General features: G+C 48.1%; 2 long non-coding RNA genes across 3 annotated transcripts; one reads left to right on the top strand and one right to left on the bottom strand.

Moving 5' to 3' along the window:
- Positions 1–6667: 6667 nt before the first annotated feature.
- On the top strand, positions 6668–8932 carry LOC127684597 (uncharacterized). Of its 2 annotated transcripts, none has more exons than XR_007977756.1 (3): positions 6668–7657; positions 8386–8534; positions 8630–8932. It is a non-coding gene; the product is annotated as an uncharacterized LOC127684597 (long non-coding RNA). The 2 variants fall into 2 exon arrangements; XR_007977755.1 differs by having other exon boundaries at positions 6670–7657; positions 8386–8503.
- Positions 8933–12217: 3285 nt separating this feature from the next.
- Positions 12218–13084, bottom strand: LOC127685994 (uncharacterized). Its single transcript, XR_007977965.1, has 2 exons — positions 12817–13084; positions 12218–12640 (listed from the first exon to the last, which is right to left on the bottom strand). It is a non-coding gene; the product is annotated as an uncharacterized LOC127685994 (long non-coding RNA).
- Positions 13085–13607: the final 523 nt, after the last annotated feature.

Genomic DNA, 13607 nt, shown 5'->3' with positions numbered 1-13607 from the left:
TGGGGGGAAATCAGGCATGTGGATGTGGCCTTAAAAGCTCAACGAACGGAAGCCAAAGCAGAAAGGCGGGGCTGCAGTAAATTGAAAACTTTACGTCCAGCAAAGGGAACAGAGATAGTTGGCAGAACAGGAGAAAATATTTGCAAATCATTTTATCTGACAAGAGATTAAGTTCCAGGATATATAAAGATTTAAAATCACCAGCAAAATTCTTAATAATCCATTAAAAATAGGTCAATGAGCCAGGCATGGTGGTGCCCACCTCTAATCCCAGCACTCCAGAGGCAGAGGCAGGTAGATCTCTGTGAGTTCCAGGCCACTTTGGTTTACAGAGTGAGTTCCTGCACAGCCAGGGTTATACAAAGAGACCCTGACTCAGACAAAACAAAACGGGTAATGTCTTGCTTATTTAACACTCAAAAGAGGGTTTTCTGAGGGCTAAGAAACAGAGGAGAAACCATGCAGCAACCAGGCAGGATAGCCCACGCCTTAGGAGGTTGAAGCTGGAGGTTCAACCTAGTTTGAAGTCAGCTTGAGCAACATAATGAGATAGATTCAAAGACAAAGTTGAGGGTCCAGTGAGATGGCTCAGGGCCAAGCCTGACAACCTAAATTGTTCCCCAGGACCCACATGGTAGAAGAATTGGCTTCTGCCAGCTGTCCTCTGACCTCCACTTGTGCTCTGTGGCGTGTCCCCTGTCACCTGTAACATGGATACCAAATCAAACAATCCTATAATCTTGGTTGTATGTCCAAAGATATCAAACCCAGTATGTGGAAGAGATACAGATATGCTTGTATGTATGGAAGAACCATTCACACTTGCCAAGATATGGAATTAACCTAAGTACCCCTCAGCAGATGAGCAGATGAAGACAATGTAGCAGATGTACACTGTAAATATTAACCAGACATGAAAAGAATATAGTTCTGTCTGTCATTGGGCAGCAGTAGCGATGGAACCAGACAACATTGTGTTGAATGAGATAATGCACATGACAAGAACAAACACAATATGTTCCTGTTTATATATGAAAACTAAAAGTTTCTCTTTTTTCAGTTCTTTTCCTTGTCTTTATTTACTTATTTTGTATGTGTGTGGGGTCACAGCACATGTGTGGGGGAGGTGAGAGGACTCAAATTGGCTGTTTTAAAGAAGACAGCAGAGGGGATTTTGAATGGTCCCAACACACAGAATTAAGAGTACATCTGGGGTGGTGGGTGTCTTAGCTACTCTGATCTATCTTTTGTATGGATATGAGTATGTGCAATCGCTATGTTATCATTATGCCCTTAAAATCCCATCAAGGCAGAAGAAGAGGTAAGCCTCCACTAACATGTGTTTCTTTCTGCCATTTTCTAACTGTACAGTCTAAGCAAGTCTATTGCCAAGCCATCTTTTTATTTTTAGATTAATTTGTTTTATAAGTGTTTGGCCCTCATGTGTGTGTGTGTATATCACCCTGGTGCTGGGAAACAAACCCAGGTCTTCTTCAAGAGTAACCAGTGCCCTTAATTACTGAGTCACCTTTCTAGCACTCAAACCATCTTTTGAAGTCAATCACGTAGTCATTTGTTCATCAAATGGTTATTGCGTGTGTTTTAGAACCAGGAGCTGTTCTCACAGCTTATGTGTTACAAAGGATGGAAAGACAATTGGCTGGAAAGAATGGAACACCTTGTTGGGGACGCGGTGGGAAGGACTGGAAGACCATAAGGCTGGGTGAGGACTTGGGTCAGGGAGACAGGAAGAGCTTTACTGCTTCGGTAAGACGAGCCCAGAGGAAATGTGGGGTAGACTGGAGATGCTGAGTTGCTTCTTACCTTTTTACCATTGATTGACCCACCTCTTGATTGTGGGTCGAATCTGTGGCTTGCTTCCAGAAAGGAGCAAGACTATGAGATCTCGTCTTTCATATCATACGCGCATCAGTCTGGGAAGACTTTATAACTATTCTACTCTGCTGTCAAAAGCTAACTGCTGCACTGTCAGTTACTAACTAGTGAGAGGGCGTTAGACTTGGAGCTGTAGGTGGTCCTGGAGGCTGAAGGAAGCCTCCAGCCCAAAAGCCTGTCAGAAACTTAGGTAAGAATGTGAACCCTCTCAACAGCCTGAATCAACCTGGAAACAGATTCCTCCCGGCCACAGTTGAGACCACAGTCCTGCAATACTTTGCACAGCCTGAAGAGGCCCAAGCCCAGCCGGCCACACAGAAATGGTGACACAGGATATGTGTTGTTGCGAGCCTCTGTGCTACACAGCAAGAGGAAAGAGGAAGTTCATCTATCTGCCTGTCTATCTGTTCATTTGTTTATTTGTTTACTTATTTAATGTATATAGATGTTTAAAAAGCTATTTTGAAATAGTTATTAGCTGGGCAGTGGTGGCACACGCCTTTAATCCCAGCACTTGGGAGGCAGAGGCAGGCGGATTTCTGAGTTTGAGACCAGCCTGGTCTACAGAGTGAGTTCCAGGACAGCCAGGGCTACACAGAGAAACCCTGTCTTGAAAAACAAATAAACAAACAAAACAACAACAACAACAACAAAAAGTTATTTATGTATTGCTTTGTTTTTGAGACAGGTTCTCACTATGTAGACCTTTCTGGTATGGAGCTCTGCTATGTAGACCAGGCTAGCCTCAAACTCATAGAGATCCACCTGCTTTTGCTTCCCTAGTGCTGAGATTATGCACCAACAAGTCTTGCTAGGAAGAAGTTCTTTTCCCTCCCCTCTCCTCCCCTTTCCTCTTTCCCCTCCCCCTTCCCCCTTCCTCCTCTCCCCTTTACCCCCTCCCTTCCTCTCCCTTGCCAGGTGGTGAGGGAGCAGAGCAAGGCTGGCCAGCAGGTGCAGTCTTAGGTTGTCAGGGTTAGTGGCAGGCGCCACTCCCCTCCCCTCCCTTCCTTTCTCTTCCCTTCCCTTCCTCTTTCTCTGTTTCTTTGACTCTCTGCCTTTCCTTCCCTCCCTCCCTGCCTCCCAGTACTGAGGATGGAACCCAGAGTGTTCCTAGCCACACCCCTAGCTCTCATTGTTGTATTCATTTCTCCATTTTCCAGTCTGGTTCACTCACGGCTTCTAAACATGTCAGCGTTCCTAACTTGGGATGGGATGTTCCTGGATGGCATTCACATCCCCATAATTTCACTAAGATCATTTACTGAGGGATTAGGAGTCCCTACCCTCACTCCAGGTTCTTTTTTTTTTTTTCATCAGACCAAAGGCTGGAAGCCCTGGTGACTCAGGCTGGTGACACAGGCTGTTGGCGCTTGCCTTGATCGGCTGCTGAGTTAGAGTCTACTAGGGATGCTTGTTTTCCACCTTCAAGGTAGCTGTAGCTTGGCTGGGGCACCCCCTACACTACCTGCTGCATTTTGCAAGCAAGATACTGTCTTGGCATCTGTGAAAGCTTAGCGGGCAATCTGTGCTTTGACCAAGCGTGAGACTGACCCGGCCTGGGGAAGAGAATCGTCAGGGTGAGGCAGGGCAGGAAAGCCCAGAGCTCATGAGCAGGATGCAGGGTTGGGGACAAAGGGCACAGCGGACACCTAGGAAGCTGGCTGATTCTGACTGAGCCTTTTAATAGCCGAGGTGCTGGGTAACCATTCCCCCAGCAGGCTCCCCTGGGCCTCGGATGTTTGGCAGTGCTGGGTTATTTTTAGCTCTCTAGCAACTGGAGCAGAGTACTCAGCAGGCCAGCCTTGATCTGGGCTCTGGGATGCACTCGGTAGCTTTCACAGAGGGGACCAGGAACTCTGCAGGTCTGGTCCAGCTCCCTGCCTCTCACTCCTGGGCTCTTTTGGGGCAGGAGGAGGGGTCATCTGCAAGAGGGATGTCTGGCCCTCATCAGCTGTTTGTGACTAGAGATACCTGCCCAGGGTGTATGTGGGAAAGGACAGAGCGCGGGAGCCTGTCTTTCACCTGGACAGGAAGGATACAGAGCCAGAGCCAGGCTGGCTGTTGGCTCTCTCTGGAGGAAGATAATAATGGGTACCAGGGCCACCTGTGTTCTATGGGCAAAGAGGACTCCGGGTCAAGGGTGTGGTGTGGAGGACCAGTTGACCCCAGGTAGAGGGAGGGGAGAGGCGGGTAAGAGTGACAAGAAACCATTTCCTGGGGACCCAGGGAAAGACATTCGGGGACAGCTTTCTGGTGTTCGTGAGCCTGATGCTGTATCACTTACTGTTTGCAGTGAGCCTTGAACGTTGATCTGACAAATATTTGCTTAGATCACTGACCTAGGGGACTTCCATGTCAATCCTTACCTAGTGGCAACCTGAGGACTGGTCCCTTGAACCCGGAGGGGTCATGTCCGGAAGAGACCATTTCCCCCACAGGTGGCCGTTCAGTTCCGGTCCCACCTGTGGGTGTAGACTGGGGGCTGGGCAACCACCTGCAGAGATTCAGTTTCCGGTGGTTCCTTAGTGCAGGTGGCCAGAGGCAGTCAAGATTGGTCACAGCTGCCTCCACAAGGTGCAGGCTGCCTGGGTCCTGTTCCCACCCCAGCCATCTTGTCCACCCAAGCCTAAAGGAGAGAGAGAGGGGGGCCTTGTTTCTCAGAGAAGACAGGCCCATGGAGGCTTTTCCCAGGACAAGCCTTCACATTTACTTTTGCATTTGAATCTGTGTATGCAGGTGTACAGATGCACACATACACACCACCACTACCACCACCACACCATCACCACCACTATCACCACTGCCACCACCACCACCAGTACCACCACCATCACCATCACCAGCATCATCACCAGAACCAGCACCAGCACCAGCACCACCACCATCACCACCATCACCATCACCACCATCACCATCATCACTATCATCCCACTATAGTGCCATCTCTCCCGGGCTGTCTGCCACCCTAGATCCAGTTTTGATTCAGTTCTCATCTCCTCCTGAGTTCTGACAATTCTGATTCTTGCTTTGCTCCATTTTTTCTGGGTTGGGAAACAGGAAAGATGAAGTGGAGGGGCCAAGGTCACACAGTAAATGGGGGAATCTCAGGTCAAATCCAGAGGCAAGCTAGTTCCCAAGCCACAGAGAGGAAGAAACCCAGGGAACACATGGACCTGTTTTCTGAGATTCTGGAGCAAGCGCTGATGGGAAGGGCTGGGTAGAGTCCAGAGCTGCCTGCAGTGTCTGACCTGGCTTCCAGTGTAGACCATGGATGACCCTGGACTTTCTTAGTGCCAAAAGGGGAAGAACCTATAAACTCCAGGTGCCTTAGGCTTTTTTGTTTGTTTGTTTTTTTGGATTTGTTTTTTTCAAGACAGGGTTTCTCTGTGTAGCCCTGGCTGTCCTGGAACTCACTCTGTAGACCAGGCTAGCCTTGAACTCAGAAATCTGCCCGCCTCTGCCTCCCAGAGTGCGGGGATTACAGGCGTGTGTCACCACCTGGTAGTGCCTTAGGCTTTAAAGACGGACTAAAATGAAGCCAGGCTCTCACAAAATGAAACCTCTGAGGTCTGAGAACCTCCATTGCCTTTTCCCGTCTAGTTCCTGTGCAAGCTCCCCTCTCACTTTTGGCGGTGGCTGTCTTTATTTCCCCAAGGTCTAGCTCAAAAGGCTACCTCCTTGTGGTGTGTGTCCTCATTTTTACCCTGTGGAGACCCTGAGTATTTTTCCTATGCTCAGTTCATCTCAGTTCGCTCTGTGAATTGACATCATCATATCTGATTGGTGGGTTAAGATTATTTTCATGGTATACTGGGCTGTCTTGCTTACTCATTTGAAGGAGGTAATGTTTGCTTGGCTTACAGGCATGGTGTGCTGGGAAAACAGCCGTCTGGGAGAAAAAAAGCACCTGATGCATTGATCCAGACCAATCCTGTGGTGTAAATATTCCCCCCATGGTCAGTGTCCAGCTAGAATGATTTACATGTAATCATGTAATGATTTATAAAGGTGAAACAGGCTCTCTTGATTGGGGCTAGTAAACCAGCTTGCTGTTCCTGGTTCCTGGATCTTCTTGCACTTAGTAGGTATGCCTAGCCATGAACCCTTGGAGATAATATTCAATTCTGACCTTTTTGGGGCAGGGGGTAGGACGGGGTTCTCTTCCAAAGCTCTTAATTTGTTCTAAAAAGAGTTAGAATTTGGAGTCAGGGAAAGCCTTTTTGAGGAGACCCGCTCATGTTCCTTCTCTGCTCCCTGTATCTAATGCTTCTTAGAAACTTGACTTTGGTAAAGAACTGGGCCTGTGCCTTCATTGACTGGAGTTGGAATAGGGAAGGAATGACTTCAGGAAGCTCTAAGCCTGGATCTCCAGTGGCCCTGCCTCTTAATGTGCTTCTCTTCGGCTCTGGACCTCTGCCAGTTCTCAGTAGGAAGCCCAGACCACCATGCTTACGCCATTCTGCAGAGAGTCACACTGGGAGGCAGAGACACATCGTTTCTCATGAGCTGTCCCAGACCAGCTAGTCCACAGGAGCCCAGCACCAGGCCAAAGGTACCCAAGTAAGCCAGCTGGGGGCAAAGGAGTCACCCAGCCAAGCCCAACCTGCATGGCCAATTGTAAGCTATTTGTTCTAAGCACTAAATTTTTGCATTTTGTGGTTACTGTTATTTACAAAGCAGAAGCTAGCTGATAACTCATTCTTACATTTATTTTTTTTGTTTTTGTTTTTTGAGACAGGGTCTCTGTATGTAGTCCTAACTGTTCCGGCTCTCAATATATAGATCAACTGGCCTCGAACTCACAGAGATCCTACTGCCTATGTCACCATGCCTGGCTCATCCTTGCATTTATTAGGAATTTAGCTTCTGGCTGGATTACCCAGAGTGAAGTAAAGATGGCAGCTTGCTCTCTTCTGTCTAATAACCGCAGCCAAGGACTCCAGCTGTCAGCACAATTGGCCCTCATGGTACCTGTCTTCTGGAAGATTCTTACCATACCCTAAAGAGCCCACAGGAACCCTGATGTGTTTAAATTGTGGACAAGGTGGGTGTAGAGATAGCAGCTATAATAAAGAAGAGACCTTTCTTCTTTACTAAGAAAGAGAAACCTTCTGCTCTTGCTGAGACAATAGGAAGGAGCCCAGGGAGCAAGACCCCACCAAAGCGTCACACAGGATGTGGACACTGATGAGGCCTGAGCTAAGCTGCCCTGGCCTGGTCTTTGACTTTGCCTATGTCATCATGCCTAGGGTTGGAAACTGCCCCATCCCCGCCAATGAAGACTCCGGCGTCCTTTCCAGGAAATCTACAGACAAGAGCAGGAAACTGTTGAATGGCCTATTTTTCTTCCCCTGCAAAATGGTTTTATTATTTTGGTTGAACAAAAACATCCTAATGTGTTGACGATGGGGAAGGAAAGATACCCAGATCTTAAAATAGACCTGATACCCCCGACCTTTGGCTGGAGCATCCTTGCTTGTAACCTGGGAAAGAATATGTGAGAAACCCGAACTCCACCCATTCTGCCCTCTGGGTTTGAGTTGTCGAAACTCCCTGGTGGCTAAAGGGTACTCTAGATCAGGGGAAGCAGCCCTCGAAACAGCCTTGTGGCTGCTCTGGGGGGGCCTGTGGTTTCTCTTCAGCCAGTTGGGTGACCTTGAGTAAATGACCCAACTCCTCTGTTACTTCAAATCACATGGGGGCAAGACAAGAGAGACGAGGACCAGGAGAGCCACACAAACCTGGCATGCTACAGATGGAGGTGTGTGTAAATTTGGTTCCATCACTCTGAACCCACAGTGATAACATGGATGTAGTGATGGTACCACACTTTGATGGCACCACAGTTTATATATGTGCCTGTATGCATGTATAATGTGTGTGTGTGTGTATAACATATGTATGACTGACTATACATACATCTATCGATCCACCTATCTATCTATAGATAGATAATATGCATATGCTCAGAACTTTGGTGATGTTCTCGTTTTTCAGTTTCAGGAGCTTTGTTCTGTTATTTGGACACCTGGTGCATTTTCTATTTTTCCCTATAAAACTTTTCCTGGGTGTTATATGTAGGAATATCTTTGGTGCTTAGTGTAGAGGGTTGTGACAGGATAGATTGAAACAATCTACCTAAGGCAGGGTGTTTGTTGCTTATGACAGCACTGCAGCAGTCATCAGTTCCTCGCTAGATCAGACCGCTCAAGAACTGCTCTGCGGGGCGGGGCGGGGCGGGGTGGGGCAGCCAACCTGTTCTCCAGGCCTGTTTTCTAGGGTCGTTTCCTACCCTTAAAGCCTTTCCATGGCTGCTCTCTTCTGTTGGGGTCAACCTTCTTCCTTGGTGCTCTTCTCTCTATTGAGGTCTGGATCTCAGATTCAAAGGCTTTGGTGGAGCCAGTCTCCTGTTTTAGGTAGGCAGTAGAGAGAGTGAACCTGATATTTGTCTCCCTAGTCTGGGAGTAAGGATACGCTTTCTGCTTACAGGGCCCCGAACTCTTTGGACTACATTTCCCAGAATCCCCGAATCGCTGTTTTCCTGGTGGGTGCAGCCAATGGGAGACAGTAGCAGAAGATTGGCGCTCTGAGGAAGGGAGAAGCCGAGGTGTGAGGTGGATCTAATCCCACCCTCTCTGGTGAGGGCGGTGGTCCCCTCCTCCTCCTCCCCCTCCCCTCCTCCTCCTCCTCACCTCCCCCTCATCCTGCTCTTCCCCCTCCTCCTCCTTTCCAGGTTCCAGCTGGAGATATTACTCCCTTCTTCTTCTCCTTTGTGCCTTCAGCCCAAGGAAGCAGCAGTTTCGAGCAGATTGCAATCTCTGGGTTGCTAAATCCTCCGGTTCAGGTTTCTAGCTCGTCTGTCATCTTTAACGCATCTTATTGCCTTAATTCACTAATGAACTATTCGGCTTTGGCTCTGGTTTTCTGATGGGATTCTGTCTGCTCCAACTACCGTGACAGTCATCGAAGCAGACAGTGTGCCTCTGTAGCCACAGATTCCAGCACCCGAGGATTAAAAACACCTGTACCGAATACATATAGGCGTTTTCTTGTCACTTCCCTCTAAACAGTACAATTTAACAACTATTTTCATAACACTGACATTGGGCAAGGTGGTATGAGTCACCTAGAGATGGTTTACAAGATGGATGTAGCTTATGTGCAAGGACTTCACCGGTTTAATATTGTGAGTGTGCTAGTGTGTGCTTGTGTGTGTGTGTGTGTGTGTGTGTACTCATGCGGGTGGCACAGCGTAAGCGTCAGAGGCTGTCAGAGGACAACCTTGTCAATTACAGGGGTTGAATTCTGGTTTGTAGGCTGTGTTCAAAGCTAGGACAAATGCCTCTGCTGCTGAACTATCCCGCAGGCACCACTGTCATTTACATGAGGGTTTTGAGCATTCCTGGATTTGGATATCTTGTGGGAGGGCCCATAACCAATGCCTCCCAGATGCCAAGGGCTGAATGTATCAGAATGTTTTCACCAGGTAACTTTGATAGCCATAATTTTACAAATGAAGTTTCAGAGGACTTTCTGTGGCAGTTTACAGTTGGATCTTCCCTAGAGGTCAAATGCCCATAAAGTCTCTGGTAGATTGTTAGCAACAATGCCTGTACCTATTTTCCCGAGGGTCAAACCCCTTTACAAGCTTGTTCTCCCTCCCTCCCACCACCTCTCCCTCCCTCTCTCCCTTCCTCCTTTCTCTTTATCTGACAAAATTTCTATTGTAGCACAGGGCAGATCTGAACCCATGATCCTCCTTCCTTAGCTTCAGTAGTATAGCTTACAGGTGTGTGCCATCACCCCGGGCTCAGAGTTCAAACACAGCCCTTCTTCTGAGGGACAGATGGAGTCCATTTCCTACTTCTTGCAGCCCTTATGATTTGGCTAACAGAATGTGGCAGAGGCAAGCCTATGGCCCAAGAGGCCCAACAGGATTCCATGTAACCTGCTCACCCGGCCTGCTGGAGGGTAAGACGGAAGCAAGCAACCGCCCCAGCAGAGCTCTTCTTGGACCAGCCAGACCCCAGACAAGCTGGTGGTGCCTGCAGATGCGTGCCGGAAGCCCAAGGGAAGCCGGCTGAGGCCAGACCAGGCTTGGGAGCAAACCAAACAAACATGCAGCCAAGAGCACAAAGCAGAGAAGGCCAGTCATGTCCTTGGGCTTCTGGCTCCACACACACTCTGTGTCTAGCAATACCCAGATCCACTGAGGGCCACCTAGGTAGGAGTGGGGCAGTCCATAGAGCCGGCTCTGACCTCAACGGCTGCCCAAAGGGAACACCTGTAGGCAGTTAAACGATGGAGTCTGCTGGTCAACTTTAAGACAAATGGCGGGGTTGGAGAGATGGCTCAGAGGTTAAGAGCACTGACTGCTCTTCTGAAGGTCCCTGGTTCAAATCCCAGCAAACACATGGTGGCTCACAACCATCCATAATGAGATCTGATACCCTCTTCTGGTGTGTCTGAAGACAGCTACAGCGTACTTACATATAATAAATAAATCGAATTTTAAAAAAAAGATGCAAATGGTGACTGTAGCGCTGAGCTCCTGCTGCAATGTCTGCTGCTCAGGTGAGGTGTCCTGAGGCAGGACTCTGTAGGGTGAGCTGCCCTGTTCCTGTTCTGTACTTCAAAGGGAGGCAGAGAAAGGCTGCTTGTTGCTTGCTCCAAGTATCTTTGCTTATCTTACCGCGGACTAGATATGATGTGGGCTTATTTGTGCTGGCTGATCCACGCAGAAATCATTGGACGGGATCCTGGTCCAGCAGGAAGGCATTGCCTTCAACCTCCGCTTCACTCCCGTGTCCAGATCTCAAGTTGAGGTAGATCATCTATGATTGGCTTGCAGACAGCAGCTAGGTGGCTTCCCTTTGGGATTGTTAGTAATGGCTACTGGACCTGCAAGGCACCTTCTAGAAGAGTTTATGGAATCATCTAGACAGATGTGTCCTTGGCTGATCAGCTGCTTACTTGATGGAGAGGGGGCACAGAGGAATGGGGGCGTGGCAGGACTTTCCTTACCTGGGTTAACTAGAGTAAGGAAACTACTTACTGCAAACCTAAAGGACATCAGAGATACAATGTTTCCCAGGGAGTCTATCCCTTGTACCTTGTTCTCTTTAAGAAATGTCAAGTGCAGATCATTCCATGATGTTTTCCTGTCCCCATCCATTCTGTGATGTGGAAGAGTTATTGCTCTTAATAATTAACACCCTAAGTGCACTCACTGCCTGCTGGGACATCTTTCTTTCTCCTTGGGGATTTCCTAGTTCATCTTAAACAGGTTCTCATGCTTAGCACTCAAAAGTCCTGAACCTCTCTGTGATTTGCCCTGTTCATTCATGTACTCCTGTTTCTGCACCTGCAGGCAGTGACCCCCAGTCCCTTCCTGTTTGAGACCACGCCAGAGGCCCTCAGTTCGCAACTGTCTGCCCTATTCTGTGCTCCCCATTGCTCAGTATGGAAATCATGGGGGGCAGATGTTTTTGGCAAACCACTGGGCTGCAGCTAACCTGGAGGGTGGGGTGAGCGCACATGTGTGAGAGTCCCTTTTGTCCCTTGACCATCTGGGCTCTCTGGTGGAGGAAGCTATAGATGTATTTATAGTGGCAATGCGTATGGAAGCCTGGTAATAAATAATGGTGGCCAAGAATTTTGGAAGCACGCCATCCTTGGAATCAAATTTCTCCCCAGCTGTATCTAGGATCAGGAAGCTCCTACTGCATGCTGTATACAGCCCCTGGTTAGCGTTGAGAGGTTCCTCCTGCTGCAGAGAGGAAACCGAGGCTTAGTGAGGAACAAGGACTTGATCCAAACACCACAGATCTATGGATTTTATTGGGTTTCTTCCAGAGTCTGGGCCAATTGCAGCCACCCCAAGAGCTGGGCATTGGGAGAGCTTGTAGGTTCAGAAGAAAAAGCTCTGGGCAACGTTTTTAGACACTGGGTTCCCAGAACTGTGGGCACTTGCTAATTGCTAATTGACGAAACAGGAGGGCCTCCCAGCCCATACCGGCAGAGAGAAGTACAATTCTGGAGTTGCACCTTTCAAACATGTTCTGGGCCCCCTAGAGCCCCCCCCCAATCCTTGGGAAGCATCCAGGGGAGGAGGCAGATAACTCCTTGTGAGATGGTTAAGTCAGGAAAGCTTTGCCAAGTCCCACCTATCATCTATCTATCTATCTATCTATCTATCTATCTATCTGTCATCTGTTTATTGATGAGTGATTTGTTGGTTGTAGTTCTGGGAGTGCAATCAGGGTTTATATAAGCTAGGCAAACACTCTACCCTCGAAAGCACTTCATCCTTCACATCTCATTTAAAAAGTGAAATGGCATGTTTTTGTGTGTGATATTTATAGTGGTTACAATGTATACATGTATATACATGTGGGTACAAATGAGGATATATATAGGTTTATATACATGACAATGTGATTCTGTATGTTTTCATGAGTATATATACACATGCACAGTGGGATGACTTGTAAGTACACATATACACATTTATGTATATGATTATAAGAATGCAAGCATATATTTACACACATATATGTGTAAGTTAGTGAAGAACAGCCCAGACCCTGGCATCATGTCGGACCTGGTTTTGTTCTCTTTCCAGGGGCAGGTGATAGCGCAGTGACAAGACATCTGTGCTGGCATGTACAGCCTCCTGTCAGCATCCTTCTGCATCAACTTCCTTCCGCTGAGTTCTTCATTTGGAGCCCACCACCAGTTGTTACTGTGGAAACATGACCACAAAGCAAAGTATGCTTGGTAAAAGAACAAAAACAAAACAAAAAACGAAACAAAACAACAACAACAACAACAAAACAACTAAAAAGACTACAGGCACAAGGAAGATAAAAAGCATCCTTTGTCCCCAAAGCAAGCATCCTGGGCGATTGCCTAACAGACCTTTCCTCTCTGTACTGCAGGGAATTGAGGGTCAGAAGAGACAGCAACACAAACACTGCCATTCCACAGGCCCTTGGTCCTCTTTGACCTTGTGATCCAATCTTTGGAATCTCAAGGATTTCTTTTCGCCTTGCTCCTGCTATTCTCGGGTCCCTCTAGTCTTGCCCAAGCTGTGGAGACAGACTTGTAGAGCTGGGTCTAAACCCGAGAACTGCTTTGCTGAGCCAACCATCCGGTCTAAGCATCCGTGTCCTCATCTCTAAAAGGGCCGAAAACTAACCACCATCAAGGGCAGTTGTCTGGGTGTGATTGGTGCCTGTCCTTTTTCTGTCTGCTTTTGTGCTTCCAGCCACATCCCCACCCCCCACCCCCACCCCCTGCCAGCGGCTGCTTTCTGTCCTGTATTGTAGAGAGCTCCCTTGGCTTTGGCTTCCAGGTAGGACTGGTCATGAGTGGAAAAGCTTAAGAGTGGACACTGGGGAAATCAGGATGTCTCTTCTCATCTTCCTCCGCTTTCGGTGATGTCTCAGGGAGTAGTGGCAACTCTGTTGTTGCTCTGGTTCTTGCTGGTGGCTTCAGACCATGGGCTCAGGTACATCTATCTACCTTCTGTTGTCCTCTCCTGCCCAGGCCTGGTGGTGGTAACAATGACTTCCAGCTATCACATTTGCACTTTGGCTTCCGCAACAATTCAAAGCTCAGCAACCAGTTCCCTGCATTCAGTTCCTTGCATGGGGCAGTTGTGGTTTTGTGCTAGAGCCCTATGCAATATTGAAACCGACAAGCAAGGC

Source organism: Apodemus sylvaticus, chromosome 5, assembly GCF_947179515.1.
Source record: "Apodemus sylvaticus chromosome 5, mApoSyl1.1, whole genome shotgun sequence".
NCBI classification, from domain to species: domain Eukaryota; kingdom Metazoa; phylum Chordata; class Mammalia; order Rodentia; family Muridae; genus Apodemus; species Apodemus sylvaticus.
The sequence above is the reverse complement of the archived record's forward strand: the minus strand, read 5'-3'. Positions and strand labels throughout refer to the sequence as shown.